Genomic DNA, 25,207 nt, shown 5'->3' with positions numbered 1-25,207 from the left:
AAATGACACATGCAATAACATTTCAATGAATGACAAAATACCATAAAAACTATGATACTATTCGTTGAACTACTAAGCCAATACATGCAACAACCTAAACCAAAAAAGAAAAGCCAAGTCAGCAAATAGCAGAGAAGCAAAAACAAAAATTATATCTCTGAACAAATAATATTGCAACCATCAACAAACAAATAGAAAGGCCTAAAACAAACACAACAAAGTTCAGCTTTTGGAAAACAAAATACCAACCCATCCTTAAACCACACATGCAATAAGATTTCCATCAATGCCAACATACTACAAAAAGTATTACACTATCAATCAATCCAACGAACAATAACAGACAAATGGAAGCCAACAAAAAGAAAACTAAGAATTTGTAAATAATAAAAAACAGAACAGAACACGTGCCAGAGCAACATAAACATGCAGAAACCAAAATCACCAAACAACAAAAACCTGACAAAATCACACATGCACAACACACAAACAATAATATGGTTAATAAAAAAACACACATGCACAACAGACGAACAATAATATGATTAACCAAGAACCATGTAAATACAATCCAACCATTGAAGCCAGTGATAAGAGACAAAAAACAAAAATGCCAACTCAGCAAAAAAGCAAAAAAACAGAACCAAACAATTATAGCTCTAAAGGAATAATACGATCAATCCAAAACCATGTAAATGCAATCCAAAGAACAACTGACAAATGCAGGACAACGAAAAGAAAAACAAGAATTTGTGAACAATAAAGAATAGAACAGAACACGTGCTAAAAGAACATAAACATGCACTCGAACCTTCAACCATAGAAGAACGGAAATCACGAACTAGAAACCACAGCCTCATGCCAAAATCCTAAACAACAGAACAACTATATTTAAGACGGAAGCCAACTAAAAACAAATGAAAAAAGTGAAACAAATGCAATCAGTAGCTTGCAACTTGCTAGTGAAAGAAGTAAAAAACGCTACAAAGAAGCCACGTACACCACCAACCACCAAAACTACAAACGGCAATCTAATCACTCAACAACACACCAAGCTACGTGCCATAAAACCATAATCATAGAACCATAAAATAACACATGGAAGCAAGGTGGCAGAAAAAATAAATGACCAAAAACCAGAAAACTTGAACAGGTGTCAAGCTCTCAGCTATGGGTATTTTGACCAAAAAACCAAAATTTTGGACAGCTGTCAACCTCTCAGCCATGGGTATTTTAGTATTTTCCACATACTTCAATTTTAGTATATAGATATTGATGGAATACTGAACCCAATTTCACATTACTGGAAGCAACACGAACCCAATTTCATCCGAAGAAGGACTGAATTAGATTCTTCGAGAGTTAGAGGCAATTATGAAAAGCCTTATTCGGAGAAGCTCCCAAGAAAAAATGCGTAAACCATAGTTAGTGGCTTTTATTTAATTATTATCCGTGTTGAAACTTGAAAGTGCAAAAATAAAATGGGGTCATGTATTTCATCACCTAGCACCAATGTCACTACCCACACTTTGTATATCCTGAAACACTTGTCCTTGATTTAATGACACCTTAGCAGTAATACTAATAAACATGATTCTCATCATCCTCTTATGCAAAATTGCAATTGCTTCTTGTTAGATATGAAGAAGGGAAACTTAATAATAATATATAATAATAATCAACTTACATTTTCAATAATTCTTTTAGAGTTATATTTTCTATTTTTATGATTTATTTTTTTGAAATCTAATATTATAATAGATCATTAATCTTGTTGGTTAAATTTTGTAAAAAAAATGATAAAAATGAAAAGTAGATGTAATAGATTAATTATTGTTGTAAGTTGACTCTTCCCCATATATAATCTTCATTGTAATATAATTTTTTTTAAAAGCATGTATTTTCTTCTTGTATCAATTGAATTAAAATCAATTTTAATTTTCATGTAAATTAATAAATAATTTTACAAAATTTATTATTTATTAAATGTTAATATTTATTTTTCAGAAGTTAGAAATTTAAATAATTAAAGTACAAAAAGAAAATCAACCACCTTTGATAATTTTCTACATCCACTCTTGTACTTATTCAATAGTCAACTCATTAATTGTCATCTCTACACCACTACTCAAGGTTACAACTTTTTATTTTGTTTCAAAATAATAGTATTAATAAAGTTTTAAATATTAAAAAATGATTTTAAACAATGCTATAAATCTAATAAGCTTTATTTAATTTAATTCTACTTTTTCCAAAAATAATATGAATATTTTGATGTTAAATGATATAAGTAAAATTTCTCAATCTTTACAATTTTCTTATAATACAAAATTTTCAAAAATTATTATCTGACTTTTTAGATGATAAATTATTAGAAATAAATTCAAATGATAAAAATATTAAATATGTTATTTTATGTAATTTGACATTTATCAACTAGTTTTTTAGTTAATCTTACCAAACTCTTTCAACTCGCTTCTAGTTTTTCAACTCCAAACTTGTAGCTTAATTATAATCTTCCCGTTACTTTGTGAGCTTTCATCTATTGTATATGCTAGTTTTACAAAACATAGTTTAAATTGGTGTACTTTCTACACATTTATGGATTAAATCATAATTTTTGTTTTCAAGGATTAAACTATCACCAATATACACATTGAAGGACCAAAATAACATTTACCTATTTTTTGTACATAGCTCAAGACCTTCTAGAATAGGTGAAATTACTTAGAAAGATTCATAGAAGACAGAGAGAAGATGAAGGAAGGGCATACATGGGACACATTGAAGGGCTTAACTTTTGATATCTTTGCATTTTCTACCACATGGCTTTCTCAAATAATTAATTGATCGATAAGAAAAATGAGTTTTTTTAATCAACTATAATAGTTGTCCAAAGAAGGTCAATCCGTCACAGGATTATGCATTTTCCATGATCTTATAGGGCATGGTTCTCGATCTTGGAACTGGTTCAACGACAAAGAAATGTTGTGGACAAAATTGGTTTAATCATGTATATTAATATTTGTTCCATTCCAATATAAACTCCAAATCATTCATTTTAATCTCGCGGTATCAATGGTAGTGGCTGTTGGTGACATTGTCCATGGTGGTGTAAAAGAAAAGACGAAAACGTGTTCGTGAAAATGTTGCAACTAAAATTGGTAGTTGCTGAATAAGAAGATTAATGGATTTGGAAATATGGGGATAGAAGAGATGACTAGCAGAGAAAAACACTTATTTTTATTTTTTCAAAAAAATAGTAAAATACGGCTATACCCCTAAAATGAATTAACTAAAACAAATTAGAAAGTTGGATTATGTCTTAATATATATATATATATATATATATATATATATATATATATATATATATATATATATATATATATATATATATATATATATATATATGCATATTATCTTTTGTTAAAATTATATACATGTTTCTTTAAAGAAAGCTATTGATAGATATAAAAAATACTTATTCCAAGATTATTTCATCTTTCTCTTAAATTATTTTCCTTTTTTGTTGTGTTTAATCGTAAATATTTTTAATTTCTTCATAGAGAGTTTACTACATAAATAAGAAGAAGTTCAACCTAAATATGTGATTTACCTTATGGAAAGCTTAATGTCAGATACTATAACTATAAAGAAGACAAATTAGACAATTTTAAACATTTTGGTTCATTTCAATTTAGTTTGTATTTAAAAACACAAACTAAATCAAGATTATTGTAGAAAAATTAAAGCATCGTTTCCCTTCATTCGAAGTGGAACCCACCAGAATTGAAGAAAGCAACCCCCTAGAAGACCTATTCAAACCAAAAAGGAATTATTCTCAAAACCAAGAGGAAAATATTAAACCATGGAAATCCCATTACAAATTCTTCCCAAAATTTCGTTTGCATGCAGCATTGTATTTGTATAAAAAGATGTTGAGTCACAGTTGTTTCATTCATTCAATCCATCACTTGATGGGTGGAAAATTCCTATGTTTGCGGCAACAACCAGCACTCAATATTTAAAGTTTATTCAGAAAACCAATTGACTCGTGAACTATAATTAAATTCTCACAATATTCAAATGAAAATTCCTTCAAATTTGAGAGACCAGATGCATCAGGTATCCAAAACCCTTAGATAGTTAGATACATCAACTTCTGCAAAAAGAAAATGATAGAAAAATTAAAACAGAGCTGGATGAATAATACTGCAGAGAATTTATTAATTTACAAGGAAAATGTATTCTTTAAACTTGCCTTCGATATGCCACTACACCCCAATGATGGGATGGAACTATTCCAACTCGCGTATGGCGAGATTCGTTGTATCAAAATCAGATGGTAAACAATGGGAAGGATGTCTGTGCCATTCCAATATTGTCAAACTTTCTGGTAGATAATGGGGACCTTGGGATAAAATACTGTTTCTGATAACAAGTGCTTTAAGGTTTGTTAGTGCTTAGCACTACTGAGTTTAAAAAGGTTGGCTAAGATTTTGTTAAAACATAAGCACTTAGACAATGAAGGAAAGCTGGAGTTGCTGCACATGATGTCCAACGTTATGTCAAGGAATAAGATCGGGCTGCATAATGCACAAGGCAAGATAAAGTGTCAAGTGATGAATTGAAGTTGAAGGATCCACGATGTCGGATACAATGTCCTGACATCCTGCTCGAGAATACTGGAAGTGCTGTACAATGCAAGATAAAAGTCAAGTGAAGCATTGAAGCTGCAGGATCCAAGATGTCGGATACGATGTCCTGACATCTGGCCCGATAATACTGGACATATAAATCTGTTATATCTTTAACAGATTATTGTGCAGTTAGCAAGAGATTAGAAGATCTATCTTTAGGAACGAATTAAAAGATCATTAAAGTTCGAATTTCAAAGTAGAAGAGTTCGTTCAGGGATTAAAGATTAAAGATTAAAGATTCAAACTAAAAGATCAAAAGTTATCTTTTAGTTCTTTAACTGCAGATTTTTCAGAAGAAGATAGATCTCCTCCAGCATCAAGAACTTGCAGCCCAGAATCGTACACGGCTATATAATCATGGAGGCTGCACGAGTTCTGTACCGAGTCCGGGATTAAAGAGTTATTTTGTGAGTTTCGCCCTCTTGAGTGTTTTGTGAGCCACCTTGGTGTTATCCTAACATCAAGTGTTGGACCTTGTGTCTAGAGTTGATCTCTATTGTGTAGGGTTGATCCCTTTTGTACAGAGTTGATCTCTGATGTGTCTTTGAATTAATTGTAAACACGAGAGTGTGAGTGAGAGGGAGTGAGCAGAGGTTCTCATATCTAAGATTGGGTCTTAGGTAGAGATCGCACGGGTAGTGGTTAGGTGAGAAGGTTGTAAAACAGGGGTTGTTAGACCTTGAACTAACACTATTGAGAGTGGATTTCCTCCTTGGCTTGTTAGCCCCCAGATGTAGCTGAGGTTGCACCGAACTGGGTAAACAATTCTCTTGTGTTATTTACTTGTTTAATCTGTTCATACGGACACACATAAACTGCATGTTCTGAAGCGTGATGTCGTGACATCCTGTACGACATCTGTCCCCTGGTATCAGAATTTCAAGGTTTTTCATCTCCTTGAAGGCATTTCCATTCCATTCTATTGTTTCTTGTTTGTCAGATATGGGGAAATCCAGACAAATGATTTTAACTTCACCGGTCCCCTGTTAATGCAAAAGACACAAATCAACCCCAATACAAGTTATATGCTTGTAAGATATATCTATGATGAATCAAGAAAAAAAGCTAAATCATTCATGAGTCTCACCCCCCGAGTTTTCTTTGAAGACTTAAATTATATCTTTTAGTAACCATAATCTCCTCCGCTTGCGTGTCTCTTTCGGTGATTTCTATCTATTAATTTCTTTACCCATGTTCTCAATCAAGTCATGCAATGTAACTCTATCGTCACTAATCTCACTACTAGAATTTATACATTTAACATCGCACGGTTAACATTGGTTATTGAAAAAACCGATGTTAACAAAAGCACGGTGGTATTTTCGTAAATAATTTGAGTTAAGTAACATCGGTTTTGAAAAAATCAATGTTAATCAATTGACGTTAACATCGGTTTTTGGATAAACCGATGTTAACATAAGATCATTAACATCGGTTATTAAAAAACAGATGTTAACGTCAACTGATTAACATCGGTTATTTCAAAATCAATGTTAATGAAACTAGTTAATATCAGTTTTAAAAAACCGATGTTTATATACATAAATTAAAACCAAAAACTCTTTTTCCCCTCGCGCACTTAGTATCACAAACACAACCTTCCTCTTCTCCCTTTCACCCACAAGACCTGTGACCGCCATTTATGACTTGTGATCACCATCTCCTCCTTACCATCGTCACCGTTTGCGACTGCCGTTGGGGTTTGTGACTGCCGCGAAGTGGAGCATCCTTCGTTGGAGTTCGACATCAACACAAGGTACGTGTTTTGTTTCTTTTCTCTTTTTTGTGAGCTTTTGCAAACCCTTTTCACCTGAGTGCTCTGTCTCAACTCTGCCGTCCGCAGGTGGCACCATGATAGGGACTATTGTTCGTGTTCCACAAACCCTTTTCACCTGAGTGCTCGTGGCCAGTCTCTCTCCCACACACAACCAGCCTCGCTCTAGGTAACCATTCTCGAAAGGTTAGTGTGCGTTTTCGATTTGGATGCATGTTTTGTTCATTGTGGTGTTCTTTTCTTTTTCCACCTTTTTTTGGTTGTTTTCTATCTACAATTTTCCTTGGAATATGGATACATAGGGAGAAAATGGTAGTGAACCTTTTTGTGTGACACCCTCTACCCCGACATATATATAAATAAATAAAATATATTGGTAAACAAAAATCAAATGGGTAAAAGGTTCACATTCATTTCAATTACCAAATAAACTCATTAAAAATATATTCGGCTCAAAATAAGGCCGTCAAATTTACAAAAATATTTTGTTAAATCAATGAGGTGAAATAAAATAGACTAACATCATAAAATTAACATAAAAACTTATATCCCAATGTCACATCTTATCAGAGCGTTGTGTCCCGACGTCCTTCAGCACAATATTCCTTAAAGTAGTTCACCTAGTCATCTGCTCCCCCGAACACAAAGTTCCAGATCATCACAGGATCCAAACACAAACAACAAACTGGAAGTGAGTTATCACATTCCTAACTAATAGAGAAACAATACAACTAGATATACATATCATATAAACCAAATAAAACTTACTTACATGTAATTCACGTAATTCCACCACTTTGTCATTCAAAGTTCACTTTTCATCCATCAATTACACTTTTCAATCATCAATCACATTACACAAGAATCACACGCTCTGATCAAGACATAATAACACCTCAATTTCATAATAAACAATTAGCAAACACATGAGACAATTATGCTAAGACTCAAGCCTACATGCAATGTGGTACCATGTCAGTGAAAAACCACCCTGGGGCGCTTAGGAGTACATAACAAGACACACCATACAATGGGTTTGCCAGGTCACTCTCACTAAGTAAAATCATAGGGAGACCAGTCAGGATCACGATGTTTTGCGAGAATGCTCCAACCATATGGGATCAGCATAGGCTTAAAGGAGCACTCAAACCCGATGACCCCCAAGGCCTACACTCCGAAGAGTCCGTCAGGGCCTCTCCCTCCTGATTCAGGTCCAACCCCTAAAATCATTTTAGCACACAGACACTGCTAGTGAATTATACAATATCCACGACCTCACACTCGTGTCTTAAACACGTACAACATATTGCGCTACAATTTAACACTGGTTCCTAAATAGGAACCTACACTTTCTCTTTAACACTGGTTCCTAAATAGGAAACCTACACTTTCTCTTTAACACTGCGCATTTACACTTTTCTCAAGATAACACTGGTCGGGTTATTGTACAATTCACAGCTTACAACACAAATAATGTCACATCAAGAATTAATCACACATTTATTCACAACCAAAACTTATTCACAATTTCACATCTCATAATGTCACAATCCACCATCACATGTTTTCACGTATCTCACAATTCAACACCTGCTCTACTTTACATTTTTACTCAATCTCAATAACAATATTATAATCTCAAGACAACATATTATTCCACAATTCATCACATATTTCATTTATAAGCACTGCTCATGAACTATATAATACCACGACCTCACACTCATGTTTCAAACATGTTTAACACAATTGCACTACAATTTAACACTGGTTCCTAACTAGGAACCTACACTTTCTCTTTAACACTGCGCATAAACACTGGTCGGGTTATTGTATAATTCATAGCTCACGATATAATTAATGTAACATCAAGTGTTAAACACATTCACTTATTTACAATCAAATATCATGTCCACACTTTAACATCTCATAACATCACATCAACCATCTCATAACATTCCTAATGATATTCATAAGGTACAACATACACATGTTCATCAAATTTAACCATAATATTCTCAAACTCCAACACTTAATAATTTTTGGAATCATACTATAACACTCTACAATATTATTTACATAAATTATTAATATAAATAACAACCTCTATATATATAAGCTAGCATACATCATATTGAATCACAAATTACAAAGTAAGATTTCAATGCACAAATTCTAAATAATTATATGAACACTTTGGTCAATTTCAATTATGATATTAACTTTTTAAATTATATATAGAAACCTAAACAACAAGAAAAAGAGAAAATACAAAATCAATATCTCTCTCTAAATTTCTCCTTTATTTCATCAATTCATATTAATTAGAAAAGTACTCGATTTATAGGGTTCACGCTCAACACAATAGCATATCAATTCCACAACAATTGGTCTGTCAAACATATATAATTCACTGTAATAATTATAAGGATAAAATGAAAATTGCAAAAACACCCCAAAACTCATTCCAATTGATATCTTTAAGGATCCCTACACATGTTCTCACTAATTCCCAATTGTGAATAACTCATCCCTTACCTCTGATGAGGACATGACCAAGAGCAAGGGCAAGGATCCACTTGAAGGACTTGGAGGACCTATGACAAGGGCTAGAGCAAGGAAAGCCAAGGAAGCTCTTCAACAAGTGTTGTCCATACTATTTGAATACAAGCCCAAGTTTCAAGGAGAACAGTCCAAGGTTGTGAGTTGTATCATGGCCCAAATGGAGGAGGACTAAATGACACCACTTTGTTTCAATTTTAGAGTGTTTAGTTTGTCTAAATAATGGCCCAATCCTTGTAAAGTTGGCTGACCAAAAATATGTTTTGGGTTAATCAACTAAAAGGGCTTTAGTTAGGTTTAGTTCAAGTTGTAATAAGGGCCCAATTGGCAACCTAGGCATCAGCCTTTTGGGAGACCAAATGGTGGCTGACTTGTTGGCTGTTGGGGGTGACTTTTGGTTGCCACAATTTCATTTACACTCAGCCATTAAGTTTTTTTTAATTCCCTAGGTTAATGGAAATAAGTTATTTTAATTCTAGGTTAGTGGGTCATTACTAAAATCTGCTGTAAAGCTTCTATATAAGCTGAACCATTTTATCAATAAACACAAGTTGAGTTTTATTCAGAAAATTAGAGTTTATCTCTTTTATCTTAGTGAGAGTGATTCTCCTAAATTCTTGAGTGATTCAAGAACACCCTGGCTGTATCAAAGGACTTTCACAACCTTTGTGTGTTGCCCTCGCTTGAAAGAGTGATTATTTCCTTCCTATCATCTCCACCCTTGTTCTTTCAAACCATAATTCCAGAAAATCCACCTCTGCCCAAAATTATCTCGTGACCATAACTCCCATTTTACACACTCAAATTAAGTGATTCTTGAGCCTAAATTGAATTTCAAAACGAGACATTTCACCTCGTTTTGGAATCACCTCAGTTGGAGCCCTATAGCTTCCGTTATTGCCATTTCTATATTTCTGTCCAGCCACCACTTAACCTACGTTTTACCATCTCATTCATCCATTTTATGCCAGAAACCACCTTATTAAGACCCACGAAATTAACCACCTTATTTTCCATCCTTTCCTTAATCAATTTCCGCATTTTCCATCAAGGTTTAATCCTAGACGATCCTAAGTCAGCCCTTGTGCCATGAGGGTTCATATCAACCTCTAAGCAGACTCACGTGTCTCCAGCCAGCGATAGCAGCATCTCTAGCGGTTCTCTGAGATTCCTCCAATTTTTTTCCTCTAACTGCTCCGATAGAATTCCTAAACGTCAAAGAGACAGAGAAGGGATTGAAGCCTCCACTTATACTGTCACCATGCGATTTATTTTTCTCCCTCCACAAATATTATCTCGTAAATCCCAACGGTGAGAGCGTGCGAAATTGAATTTCGAACAATGTATCCAAATTTCATAAACATCCAACGGTTAACGAAATCGGGATCATAGTTTTACTGAGACAGCTCTGGGTTTCTGCGGGAAAGGAAAATGCTACAATGCGAGGGGTATTTCTCTTAGCTCAGACATAATATCGAAATTCTCAACGGTGAGAATGCTCGTAATTGGGTTGCTAATGTGGTGCTCAAATTGCACGATGATCCAACGGTGAACGAGTCCGAGATCGTTGTTTTTCTGAGACAGGTTAGATGGCCTGCGGGAAAGAGAGAGGGTTTTGGGAGAAGAGAGAAGAAACAACATTGTGAGGCAGAGGAGGCTGAGGAGTCAGTCTGAAAATTGACCTAGCATGTTGTTATTTATAGCTAGGGGCATTTACGACCTATTGTTTACTCTATTTATTTATTTATTATTTTATAAAAACAAACTTTATTTTATTCTCTATCAAACAATTAAATAAAATATCCTTTTTATTTTCTCTCAAATCATTATTTTAATTAATAATTATATCTCCTTATTTATTTATTTATAAAATCTCATCATTTTTTTTAAACTCTATTTATTTATAAATAACAATCCTTTTTAATCTAGTTTACGAAAATTGGGATGTTACATTTTGACTTTTGATCATGAAAAAGCAGAGGCACCACTTGCAAAACTGATTCTAGAAAACCTCTTTTGTGTTCTTTCACCACCACCACCACTCTTGCATGAAAAACTCAGCAAGGAGTTGATGTTCTCTTTGGGTTCACAAGTCACCCAACGAAGAACACCAGACATCTCAAGAACAAGGTAATTTCCACTGTTGTTGGTGCAGCTAGCTCCACAAGTGAAAGTGCACAGCAATGAAAAGAGATGGAAAAAAAGGATGAAAATTAAAGCTTATGAGAATGACTAAACTTGTGTTAGCAAAACTATGATGAGGTCTAATTTTGTTTCTGAGGCTGTCACAAACTTTAGAACTTGTCCAAAGATTTAGAGGAAATTGTGAATGTAATCCTATAGCCAACACATGTCAAAATGTATGGACAGTGGCCTTGTAATCCTTAACGTGATCAACATGGGATCAACATGTTTGTCTCTATTGCACGACCCACTTAAGTCTCGGCCACTATTTTATTTTTAGGCAAAATTTTGTGTTTTTTTATAGTGGCCCCAGAAAAAGGGCAACCTTACGTTACATTTTACGTATTTGGTCCTATCTTTTGCTTTTGCTTGCGTAGTTGTAGAATGGATGGCTTAAATGTCTTTGAAATTGTTTTTGTAAGCATTACTTGTATAGTTGTAGAATTGTTTGATTTATACCAGCAGGCTAATAGAGAGCACAAGCCAGACTGCAACAGCATATATTCACTAAAATACTCATACCAACACATAACATGAATGTCAACTTGATCTCTCAAGATACATAAAAATTGGCCATTAGAACTGAGAAACTAAAGCCTGCTTTTATTAATAGCTACTAATAACCTACTACAATTCTTCAATCCTGTAGAGAAAAAGATAATAGACACTAGTTTCTCCAAACCAAATACAACTTATACAACAAGATAAAGAAAATAGATTGACCTACTCAATCATATTACTAACAGTTAGAGCACCATTGCTAGTTTTAACATGTTGATAGTCTTTTGAGGTTTCCTTGCATTGCCCAGTGAGGCGATGAGCAGCAGTAACAACAGCTTCAACAACTGCTATTGAGGCAATGCCCACTGTTAAAGCATGCTTGCTCTGTTGTTGCTCTGCCTCACTTAGTGTTGTTCCTTTTGAGGGCAGGGGAGCTTTAATTGAAGGCAATCTCTTGCTCTTTATCCTTCCAAATATCCATTTCATTCTTTTCTCCGCATAATTGGTAGAACAACATGTGTAAGTTAAAAAGTAAACACTACAATTTAAAAAATTCCAAAACTGCTCCCATGTTAATATGTTATCCTTTATATTTCACAAACCACTAAGATTTTCTCTATATATCATCTACAAAAAAAATATGAAGTTCAATACCACATGGATTTTGCAGTAAAAAAAGAATGGGCCACTCGAGGTAATGACTATTATGGACTAGAAGCCAATCTAGAAAAAAGCCACAGGTACATGTCTATAAGATTCATACAAGTAGAAATGGACTGATTATGTGGTAGAATCTAGCAGGCCCAAAAGGAATGTGGTAGCACCATAGAAATGGACTGATTATGTGTCTTACAAGTAGATATATTATTGAGTTGGTTCTAGAAAGAATTGACTAGAATTCTAATAGGAAGGATCTATTATGTATAGACAACATGGGCAGATGGTTGTATATTCTTGTAAATGCATTTTATCAATTTATGAGAATTAAGTCCATTTCTATCTAATCACTCTTTCTTCTTTAGAAGGCCTATTCTGTCCTCAAATTCAAAATCCATTACGCATCATGGTGTTCACCCAAAATATCCATAACAGGAAGCTGATGTTGTCTTTCAATTTGCATAATCAACAGTGTTGCTTCTACTCAACCTAGATGTTATGATCTGCTTGAGTATAAGTAGATCACTAAAGAAAGGGGGGGGGGGGGGGGAGGTCCTAAGCTTCTAGCATTTTATTTTCTAGGAAATGACAAAGAAGAAAAATTTTATTTTCAAGTACTAAAGATGATACAATGTAAGCTGGCTTTTTGCCACTACTTGCCTTTTGCCATTGTCTATTTGGCAACTGCGTAGAGTGTTGTGTGTCTTGTTTTTTGTGTGTTGTTATTACAGTACATATCATATTTGTTAATAGGACTTTTATAGAAGTCAGTGTGTCAAATAATCAATTTCTTTGGAATAGTAAGTCTCTTTCCAATCCTGAATGAGAATCGACAACACATTTTCAGTCACTTTGAAGTTTCTTATTATATGTGAAAACTGGGAACTGATAGCTGCATGATTAAGAAAATTGTATAATTCTGCTTAGCAAATTTGCTTCTGAAATGTTTTATCATGAAACTTCTAATAACTAATGCAACTACTTTATAATTGTAATTGTAATGAAAATAATTTACTACCTGTTGAACATTTAAGATGCTCAGCTCGGATTAACTAGTCTATTAATTTACCTTTATATTATTTTTGTATGCCTTGGCCGATATCATATATTTTGCAGTGACGCTCCTCATTTTGTTTTAGTGTCCACTGTAGTTGAATACTTGATGAGGTTGTTTGTATTATTAATGGCTTAGGCTGCTTGGCTATATATATTTATCGTTCCGTAATAGTTTTGAAGATATGCTATTTTCTATATCCTATTTATCCTTCTTATTGGTTTATTCTTTTTCTCCAGGAAATTAAAGTTCTTAGCAATCTAAAACATTCAAACATTGTACAGTATTTTGTCAGTGAAATAGTAAGCAATCTCCTACTTCATAATTAACTGCTCAAGATTAATAATCATTATTCTGTAACAGCTTTAAAACCTTAACATATGTGCTTGTAGGTTGATGACCGGTTTTATATTTATCTGGAATATGTTCATCTTGGTTCAATTAATAAATATATTTGTGATCATTGTGGTGCCATAACAGAATCTGTCATTCGGAATTTCACTTGCCATATTCTCTTAGGGTTAGCTTATTTACATAGCCAAAAAAAAAATTCATAGGTACATTGACAAGCTTGAAGTGCTTTACACTAAGTTGAACTTAAAACCTTTAGAATGATACATATGTAACTACTTCATTTTTGTTGGAAAAATGATTATGTTTTCTAGAATTTTTAATTCATTTTAGATTTGGAACATTTTGTCATATGTTTAATTCATTACTAGATCCAGTGATTGTACCGATTTGGTTTACATGTGAATTATTGTGAACTGAGCTTTGTTGTTGCAACAATGTCATAAAAGCTTTATATTGTTGAGAACTCAATCTCATTTCAGCATTATGTGTATCTTGACTTTGTTATAGAACAACACTATCTCCTTCTTCTGTCGACACATTCATGTTCTTGATGCTTGAGCCTTGAGGCTTATAGAGCTTATGTCTAGGAGGGTAACCATGTCTAGCAATGATTTGAGAGTGAGGGTTTGCCCTTGGTCAAATTTTAATTATTCTATAAGGTTAAGCCCAATGATGTAGGCCTAAAACAAGCATTTATAGAAAGGCTAAACATTCAAACCTTTGCTTTGTTGAATTGATTATTTTTAACCTTGGTTTGGTGCTGTGAGAGGTACACTTGACACTGTAAAACCGTTTTACCAATCCTAAACCTTGGAACTACTGTGAAAGCAACTTGTGGATCTGGTTCCACGTATGAATAGAGGAAGATTTCATCATTCACACTTCCATGTACACATCAGAGAATATGCACCATTTCCCTACTTGGAAGATTGAAGCCTGAGGCTCATAGGAGAAGGCCAAGCAGTGTAGAAGCCACACCCTCTTCGCCATCTTGGTGAAACACTTGTGATCTTCTGCCATATAAACTACATTCTGCTCGATGGCATCAACCGTGGCATCAATGTCCCAACCTGCATATCTCATGTCATCAACAATGAGCCTCACAAAGTTGATAATGGACCGGACCGTGTGGCGAAGAACCGTGATGAAATGGCTAGGACTTAATCCTGTTATGTGAAGATTATCAAGAACAGATAGTTGGCCAATTTGATTCAATCTATTCTCGATTGCCTTGTTTTGCCTATTAGCTTCCTCCAACTTCTCCCTAAGAAAAATTATCTCGGAATCCTTGAGCCTCACCTATGACTCCAACTTCATCCCCATGATCTCTTAGGTTTTGATCACACCTTGAAATTCCTTGGATTTGGCCTCAAGTATTGCAGTCTTGCGTGAAGGATCAGACACTAGCAATTGATCAGCGACTTCAATGCCATCAGGGTCAAAAGGTAACTAAGCATACTGTAACTCAGCATATACAGCTTTAACAGTTGAAATACTAGCAAAAAGCTTTGCCAAAAGAGCTTAATTGGCCTCTGTCTCTTGAAGGTCTTCATCATCATCTTCATTGAATGACTCAGACCAATTCAGTGTAGTCTTACTCTTACCAATGTTCCCTTCATCCTTGAGATTTGCATCATATATAATCTCAACCATTGTGATTATCAGTATTAGTATAAAGTACACTCCATTCACTTAAGAGAGTCAAATCCAATGGACAGGTAAAGCGACATGGCTACGATCCTTGGCCACTAGACCACCTGGAGCAGAGAGACCAGTGGTCAATGTCGATCCTGCGACTGGCAAGGCCGACGGTCCCCACAAGAAGAAATTAAGAACATATTTGGGGATTATCGCTCGTGATAAGGTCGACGTGACATACGAGACCTGGAAGGAAATCTCTGCTGCTTAGAAGGATTTGATATGGGAGGATATTCAGGTATTTTAGTTTTCTTCTTTGATTTTCTTTAGTAGCCAAAATTTATAATTTACTACCAATAAAACCTAATTTATTGTTTGTCAGGCGGAATTTGAAATCCTTGAAGCTTCTGATAGTAGGACAAAGAAGAAAGTTCTTCAGACTGTCGGCTAGCGGTGGAGGCAGTTTAAATCTGATTTGACTAGGAAATGGGCACTTGCAACTGACGAGGACGGTGTGGAGGACACTATCTGTAAAAAATATGGCATTAGCAAGGAGAACTGATGTTAATATAGACAAACCAATGTTAATGCTTTAGATATTAACATTGATTTTTTACGAAAACCGATGTTAATAAAAAAAACCGATGTTAACATACAACTTAACATCGATTCTTCAAAAAACCGATGTTGTTCGTGTATATTAACATCAGTTTTCGTAAAAAACCGATGTTAATATCCAAAATGTTAACATAGGTATCTGTAAAAAAAACCGATGTTAACTTATACATTAACATCAGTTTTTGTTTAAAAACCAATGTTAACCTAACAACATTTAACATTGGTTTTTTACTGAAACCAATATTAACGTTTCTAACTTTAACATCGGTTTTTATAGAAAACCGATGTTAATCTATAAGTTAACATCGGTTTTGCTAGATAACCGATGTCAACTGTCAATATTCATACATTTTTTTGGTGTAATTCTTATTATATAACATCGGTTATTTAGATAACCGATGTTGTAAATTTGCGTTAACATCGGCTTTAAAAACCCAATGTTAACCATAATACTTGCAACATCGGTACTTTCAACATCGATTAAAAATCAATATAGAAAGTCATAAATAACCGATGTAGAAAGCATATTTGTTAATAGAGTCTGTATGAGACTTGTCAACAAGCACCCCAATATGGTATTTCATGCAGTTATCATAAAGACTGTGAAGTATATCTTCAATCTCTCTGCGTTTATAGCCTTTGAAGCAACAATTAATGTCAAGAAAAACACTTTTGTCTTCTTTCTCCAAAGCATCAAAGCTTACTTTGAGTATTTTCAAGATTTCCTTATTAGGAATTCTTTGATATTGTTTGATAGTTGATTCCCATTCTTTAATACTTTTTCCAAACAGGTTCGAACCTATCACTTCCAAAGCTAATGGAAGGCAAGAAGTTCAAGTTACTACATCATTGAAGACCTGATTGTAACTTTGATAAACTTCATCATATGTTTTAAAAGCTTTCCATTAAAGCAATTGAATATCATCATTCTTACTCAATTCTTTCACCTCATTTGTTCTTTTGACCCCATAAGATGTTAGGAGTTGTTTGTCCCGAATGGTGATGATCAAAATCACTCTGGTGCCAAACTCAGACTCAGACTTAGACCAAACAAATTTTCCAACAATTGCTTGTAATTGCTTATGCTCATCAACATCATCTAGAACTAAGAGAACCTTCCTTCCCTTGAGCTTATTTTTTTATCATCGAAGTTCCATGTTGCTCACTTCCTAAGTTGATTTCCTGCTTAAGTATTTGTGAAAGAAGGATGCTTTATAGGAGTTTTAACCCGTGTCTATTGGATTCTTCTCTCACGTTTTGTAGGAAACACGAATCATCAAAATGATCAGTATGCAAATTATAAACTGCTCGTGCAAGTGTTGATTTTCCTACTCCGCCCATTCCGTGGATCCCTATCATGGAGATAGCATCACTAGATCCAGCCTCCAAAAGTTTCCTTATTTTTTCCACTTGTAAGTCTATTCCAACTAGGTGATTCACAACATATATACTTGTGATAGACCTTCTTGTGTGAAACTGGCTTCGAGGGTTAGAACCTCCAGAATTGCAAGGAAGAAGAAGAAGGATAAAGGTAATTTGTGAATTTTCATTGATCTTGCTTGTTATTTATAAAGTGTATTTATAGAGTTCCTAGTAACATAATTGTGCTTATATGATTCTAGGCATATTACAATAACCAAAAATTTTAGGCTTGTCTCCTATGAGTAGCATCAAGTATGATTGCATTATGATTTTAGGAAGATTGCCTTGCCAGTGCTATCCATTTTCCCTCAAACATAGTCATTGAGGTAAGATGGTTTCAAAGTCTTCCTTTTGGGTTTTTCTTCTTTTTGCACCCTACTTTTCGACTCTGTAGCTATTACACCTAATGCTGCTTCTGGTTTCCCATCATCCTTCGGCCCTTGTAAGATCACCTTGTCCTCAAGGTGATAATCCTGGCATAATTGGGACCAATCTTCCTAGGAAATTTCATCTGGAGATAGGCCTTACCATTGCACTAACACTTCCCTGGAAGCATCAGCTGACGATGTTCTGTAATAATACAGAATGGCCAAAGTGTTGGATCAAGTGGTCTTAGAATAATTAAGAAGGGGGGGGGGGTCGAATTAACTATTAAAGTGTCTTGACTAATTAAAAATTAATCCTTCTTAATGTTACTAGATTCAACTAGGCTTTTACTACTAAGTTAAGAAAGTAAAGAACAAAAACAATAACTTAACCAAAAGTAAAAGCGTCAATTAAAAGTACACAGCGGAAATTAAATAGTGTAGGGAAGAAGAAGACAAACACAAGATTTATACTGGTTCGACCACAACCCGTGCCTACATCCAGTCCCCAAGCAACCAACGGTTCTTGAGATTTCTTTCAACCTTGTAAAATCCTTTACAAGCCAAAGATCCACAAGGGATGTACCCTCCCTTGTTCTCTTTGAACAACCAAGTGGATGTACCCTCCACTTGAACTGATCCACAACAGATGTACCCTTTCTTGTTCTCAGTATAACAACCCAAGTAGATCTACCCTCTACTTGTGCCACAAAGGATGTACCCTCCAATGTGTTAAGACAAAGAATTCTCAGGCGGTTAGTCCTTTGAATCTTTGTAAGGGGAAACAAAAGATATCTCAGGCGGTTAGTCCTTTGAAATCTTTTGTTTAAGGGGAAGGGAAGAATCAAAAGAATTCTCAGGCGGTTAGTCCTTTGAATTCTCTTGGAAAGAGAAAAGAGAGACACAAAAGAATTCAGGCGGTTAGTCCTTCTATTCTTTTGGCAAAGGGAGAAGTGAATGAAGAAGAAGAATAACACAAGTTTTTGAACAATGAACTTTTCTTGGAAGAGAAAGTTTTGAACAAAAACTCTTAGAAAGAAGTTGAGAAATGAATCAGAGATTTTTGTAAAAAACATGTTGAAAGATGAAGAGAAATGAGTTAGAAAGTTCTATAAAAACTTGTTGTGAAATTCATGCCATGGTCACATATTTATAATCATTTGATGACTCAAGTTAAAGTTTGTGACTCTTGGCAATTTCTTTAAAACTAGTAACCTTTTAAAAATTGTGACTCTTTTGAAAACTAGTCACTTAAAAAGTTGTGACTTTTGAAAAAATCTTCAGAAACAAATCACTTTAAGAGTTATGACTTTTGGAAATTTATTTTTCGAAATCAGTCACTGGTAATTGATTATCATCAAGGTGTAATCGATTACACATTAACAGATGTGACTCTTCAAGTTTAAATTTTGAAAATCAAAACATTTAGAAACTCTGGTAATCGATTATAAGTATTTTGTAATCGATAAGTTTAAAATGATTTGAAAATGTTTTATCACTAGTTGTGACTCTTGAAATTTGAAATCAAACGTTTTAAAACATTGGTAATCGATTACATGTTCATGGTAATCGATTACAGCTTTGTAAATCAGTTTTGAAAACAATGTTGGCTACTGGTAATCGATTACCAGAGAGTAACTCTTCGGTAAAATATTTTGTGAAAAATTCTTGTGCTACTCAATTTTTTGAAAAACTTTTTTAGTACTTATCTTGATTGAGTCTTCTCTTGATTCTTGAATCTTGATCTTGATTGTTCTTGAATCTTGATTCTTGAAACATGATTCTTGAATCTTTGGAATTTGCTTAACTCTTGATTCATTGGGACTTGCTTAACTCTTGATTCTTTGGCATCATCAAAATAATCTTGGAAGGCATTGCTTCCACAATCTCCCCCTTTTTGATGATGACAATCCTGAAATCAAGAGAGTACATACAAGTTTTGTTCTACCGTTCACTCATCCCTTTCTCCCCCTTTCTTTTTGAATTTATGCTTAATTTTAAAGCTTTGAAAAAAATATAATGTCTTGATTTCTAAAATACCCATTTTCTTGATTTCTAAAATACCCATTTTCTCTCCCCCTTTGGCAACATCAAAAAAGGCCAAAGTGCATAAAACATAAATAATTTAAAACATACACAAGGCATAATTTGTAAAACAAGCATTAAAGATTCTAAACCATACATAAAGAAAAATATTAATAACACAAAATTTAAATGCAAACCACTTAGTCATATAACACAAACCATAAACAACCAAAAGCAAGTAAATATAATCATCATGTTCAGTCATACTAAGCAAATAATAAAAGAAATACCAAGTGTTCAAATGTCATAATAATATAGCCAAATACACGGCTAGAAATCAAAGTAATAATAATAATAATAATAATAATGTCTAAACTGATGGTGGTGGAGGTAAATCAAGGCAGTCGCGAATGATGGTGACATCTTCTTCAACCTTTGTGATCCTTGAGTCCATTTTGTCGAATCGCGTGTCCACTTGTCGTTCCAAAGCATCAAATCTCTCACCAACATAGGTTTGAAGTTCATCAAACCTTTCAAGAATGTTGTGCATAAGAGATGAAGAGTCATCTCTATGAGAATGTGGTGATGGACAGCGGTCTTCAGCGGCCTGTACTGGAGCATCCTTCTTTACCCAAGAGCCATCCTTCTCTTTGCGGTAACCGAAGGAAGACACTACATTTGCACCTATAGAGAAGGATCTCTTGACATTGACAAAGGGATCAGAGTCAAGAGGGACATTAAAATGTTGTAGAAACAAAGTAATCAGATGGGGATATGGGAGTGGAGCATTTGATCGCAATGCCTTATGCATGCGATATCTCACAAGAAGGGCCCAGTTGATTTGACGACCAGTTAAGAAAACCCACATGATTATCAAATCTTCCTCAGAAACCTGTGCAAGGTTGGAAGATCTAGGGAGTAGGATATGCACAATCAAGTAGTGCATGATGCGGCATTCGAATGCCAATGAATCAGCAAGAAGCCTTCCAGTCATATCCGCTTGGTTGGTGCAAACCATCCGGCAGGCATCAGACACAGAAAAATCAAACTTCAACTCATCATCAAGTGAACCCTCAAATGGTACACTGTCACTTGATAATTGAGTGAGATCAAAGAAGAGGGACTGGTCTATGACCATCTTAATCCCATACACTTCGGAAATCAAGGAATCTTCTTGAATTTCTAGGTTTGAATAAAAAGCTTTAACCAATTTAGGGTAAAAAGGAAGTTTCATGGAGATAAACTGAATTAAACCAGAATTTTGAAATGCTTGAAAGCAATCAAACACTTCATCATTAGAGAAAGCTAAGTCTACGAACTTAGGGTCGATAATGGAACGAGAAGAGAAAAGAGAATTGTACCGGATACGTTGTTCTTCCGAGGAAAACAACGTAGGAGATGATATGGAGGGAAGAATTTGAGATGTCTGCGCCTTGGATGTTCCGTGGCTTCGTGTTCCAGTAACTGCGAATGAAGTCACAATCCCCTTTTTCTTCTTCGATGGTTCCGCCATTTGAGAGACTTATTTGAAATTTCAATCGGTTGAAATGAAAGAGGATGAAAAAAGATGAATTTTGGGCTTTGTGGGACATGATTTGGTTGAGAATTGAGGGAGAAATCAAGTTTTGAAGATTTAGGGATTTTGGGTTCGAAATTTCGAATTTATAGACACAGACGCTCTATAATCGATTACAGGAATGTTGTAATCAATTATGTAATCAATTAGATGAATGTTGTAATCAATTACACTTAGTCTAACTGCCTGTAATCGATTACATGAGAATGTAATCGATTACTAGACACTTCTTCTAAAACATCAATAAAAAATCAACACTTACTAAGATGAACATAGAAAGTTTTTATATATCAAGAAATAATTTTATATAATATAATGGTTTTGAAAAAACATGAGCAATCAATCAAGTACTTCTAAACATATCATACAAGTAATCATACAACAATTGAAAGATATAGACCATGGCATCATCAACCATTTAGATTTATTTTAATGATAAGTTTCATATTTTGAGAAAGGAAGATAATTCAACTAAACATTTGAGCACAAACTCATTTAGAAATCAAACAAGACAAACAAATAAAATTTTGTTAGTCATCATATAAACAAGTTAAATAAAAGAGAAATTTCAACCAAATTAATTTTAAAAGATAATGGTTTTGATGTTACCTTTTTCATGATTCAAGTGCTTAGATCTTTAAAGATGGAAGTCAAAATTTTGTTTTTCTTACTTAAACTTCTTGAGAGATGTTCTCATCACTTTCATAGTCCTTGGATAGAAGGTTAATCTCCTTCTTCGAACAATCAGATGAGTCATTGTCATCCCAAGCAATATACGCCTTCTTGGATCTTCTTTCTTTATAGCTTTTCTTCTCATTCTTCTCGGGCCATGACTCATTTGAGGGGCAATTTGCCTTTATGTGACCGGGTTGATTACACTTATAGCATTTAAGTGTAGGAGAAACTTCTTGGGATCTCTTCCCATTGTTGAAGTTATGGCGTCTTTCCATTCTTCTATTTTTGACGAATTTATGAAACTTCTTCACAAAGAGTGAGAAATCCTCTTCATCATCAGATTCTTCTTCTTCTTCTTCTTCTTCTTCTTGCATTGAGGAGGAGGCTTTGAGTGCTATGCTTCTTTTCCTTTTGTCAGTCTCTTCATTTTGGTTGAGATGTTGAAGTTCCATTTCATGTTCCTGCAATTTTCCAAAAAGAGTGGCAAGAGACATAGAGGAAAGATCTTTACTTTTAGAAATGGCAGTTACCTTGGGCTGCCATTCCCTACTTAAGCATCTTAAAACTTTATTAATTAAATCTTCATTAGGGAAGGTTTTTCCTAAGGTGGCAAGATGATTGACTATGTGTGTGAATATTTTATGCACACTTTGGATGTTCTCATTAGGATTCATCCTAAATAATTCATATTCATGTGTAAAGGTATTGACTCTAGATCTTTTCACATCAGTGGTGCCTTCATGTGTAAGTTGGAGAGTATCCCACATCTCCTTTGCATTAGAACATTTAGACACTCTAAAATATTCATCTACTCCTAGGGCAGAAGCGATGATGTTTTTGGCTTTTAGATTATACTGGATTCTTCTTCTATCCTCTTCACTCCATTTATCTCTAGGTTTTTGTGTTGTTGTGCTAGTGCTTTCATCGACTATGGTGGGTATGTAAGGTCCTATTTCTATTGCTTCCCAAATGTTTAAATCTATGGCTTCAATAAAGATTTGCATTTGGGTTTACCAATAGTGGTAACCCTCACCATTAAAGATAGGTGGCCTATGGATAGAGTTTCCTTCAGGAAATAGAGAATTTGATGAGGCCATGAATCTTGAAGTTGTGAAACTTTTCTCAAGAAACCTGCTCTGATACCACTTGTTGAATCAAGTGGCCTCAGAATAATTAAGAAGGGGGGGATTGAATTAATTATTAAAGTGTATTGACTAATTAAAAATTAATCCTTCTTAATGTTACTAGATTCAACTAGGCTTTTACTACTAAGTTAAGAAAGTAAAGAACAGAAACAATAACTTAACCAAAAGTAAAAGCGACAATTAAAAGTACACAGCAGAAATTAAAAAGTGTAGGGAAAAAGAAGACATACACAAGATTTATACTAGTTCGGCCACAACCCGTGCCTACGTCCAGTCCCCAAGCAACCAACGGTTCTGAGATTTCTTTCAACCTTGTAAAATCCTTTACAAGCCAAAGATCCACAAGGGATGTACCTTCCCTTGTTCTCTTTGAACAACCAAGTGGATGTACCCTCCACTTGAACTTATCCACAACAGATGTACCCTCTCTTGTTCTCAGTATAACAACCTAAGTAGATCTACCCTCTACTTGTGCCACAAAGGATGTACCCTCCAATGTGTTAAGACAAATAATTCTCAGGCGGTTAGTCCTTTGAATCTTTGTAAGGGGAAACAAAAGATATCTCAGGCGGTTAGTCCTTTGAAATCTTTTGTTTAAGGGGAAGGGAAGAATCAAAAGAATTCTCATGCGGTTAGTCCTTTGAATTCTCTTGGAAAGAGAGAAGATAGACACAAAAGAATTAAGGCGGTTAGTCCTTCTATTCTTTTGACAAAGGGAGAAGTGAATGAAGAAGAAGAATAACACAAGTTTTTGAACAATGAACTTTTCTTGGAAGAGAAAGTTTTGAACAAAAACTCTTAGAAAGAAGTTGAGAAATGAATCAGAGATTTCTGTAAAAAAAACTTGTTGAAAGATGAAGAGAAATGAGTTAGAAAGTTCTATAAAAACTTGTTGTGAAATTCATGCCATGGTCACATATTTATAATCATTTGATGACTCAAGTTAAAGTTTGTGACTCTTGGCAATTTCTTTAAAACTAGTCACCTTTTAAAAATTGTGACTCTTTTGAAAACTAGTCACTTAAAAAGTTGTGACTGTTGAAAAAATCTTCAGAAACAAATCACTTTAAGAATTATGACTTTTGGAAATTTATTTTTCGAAATCAGTCACTAGTAATCAATTACCATCAAGGTGTAATCGATTACACATCAACAAATGTGACTCTTCAAGTTTAAATTTTGAAAATCAAAACATTTATAAACTCTGGTAATCGAATACAAGTATTGTGTAATCGATTAAACAAGTTTAAAATGATTTGAAAATGTTTTATCACTAGTTGTGACTCTTGAAATTTGAAATCAAACGTTTTAAATCATTGGTAATCGATTACATGCTCATGGTAATCGATTACAGCTTTGTAAATCAGTTTTGAAAACAATGTTGGCTACTGGTAATCGATTACTACCTTCTGGTAATCGATTACCAGAGAGTAAAACTCTTTGGTAAAAGATTTTGTGAAAAATTCTTGTGCTACTCAATTTTTTGAAAAACTTTTTTAGTACTTATCTTGATTGGGTCTTCTCTTGATTCTTGAATCTTGAGTCTAGAATCTTGATCTTGATTGTTCTTGAATCTTGATTCTTGAAACTTGAATCTTGATTCTTGAATCTTTGGAATTTGCTTAACTCTTGATTCTTTAGGACTTTCTTAACTCTTGATTCTTTGGCATCATCAAAATAATCTTGGAAGGCATTGCTTCCACACAAAGGAAACATGAGAGGTTGATCACTGATTAATTTTGGTGGCAATGCAATTCCTTCCTTGTGCTCTAGTGATCCCTTAAATGGTTTGAGCACGGAACAATGAAAAATAGGGTGTATCTTAGCTTCTTCTGGTAATTGTAACCTATAGGGCATTGTGCTAAAACGTTCTATGATCTGGAAGGGTCAATAGAACCTCTTGGCTAACTTGCCTAAGGATTTTTGGCAGATGTCTGCCGGTGAGGGCGAAGCT

The 25,207-nt window shown here is 34.4% G+C and overlaps 1 pseudogene; it reads right to left on the bottom strand.

The window, feature by feature from the left end:
- Nucleotides 1-14,665: 14,665 nt before the first annotated feature.
- On the bottom strand, nt 14,666-15,442 carry LOC113001895 (uncharacterized; annotated as a pseudogene).
- Nucleotides 15,443-25,207: the final 9,765 nt, after the last annotated feature.

Source organism: Glycine max, chromosome 6, assembly GCF_000004515.6.
Source record: "Glycine max cultivar Williams 82 chromosome 6, Glycine_max_v4.0, whole genome shotgun sequence".
Lineage (NCBI taxonomy): Eukaryota > Viridiplantae > Streptophyta > Magnoliopsida > Fabales > Fabaceae > Glycine > Glycine max.
Note: the sequence above shows the minus strand (reverse complement) of the source record. Positions and strands in the feature narration are given on the sequence as shown.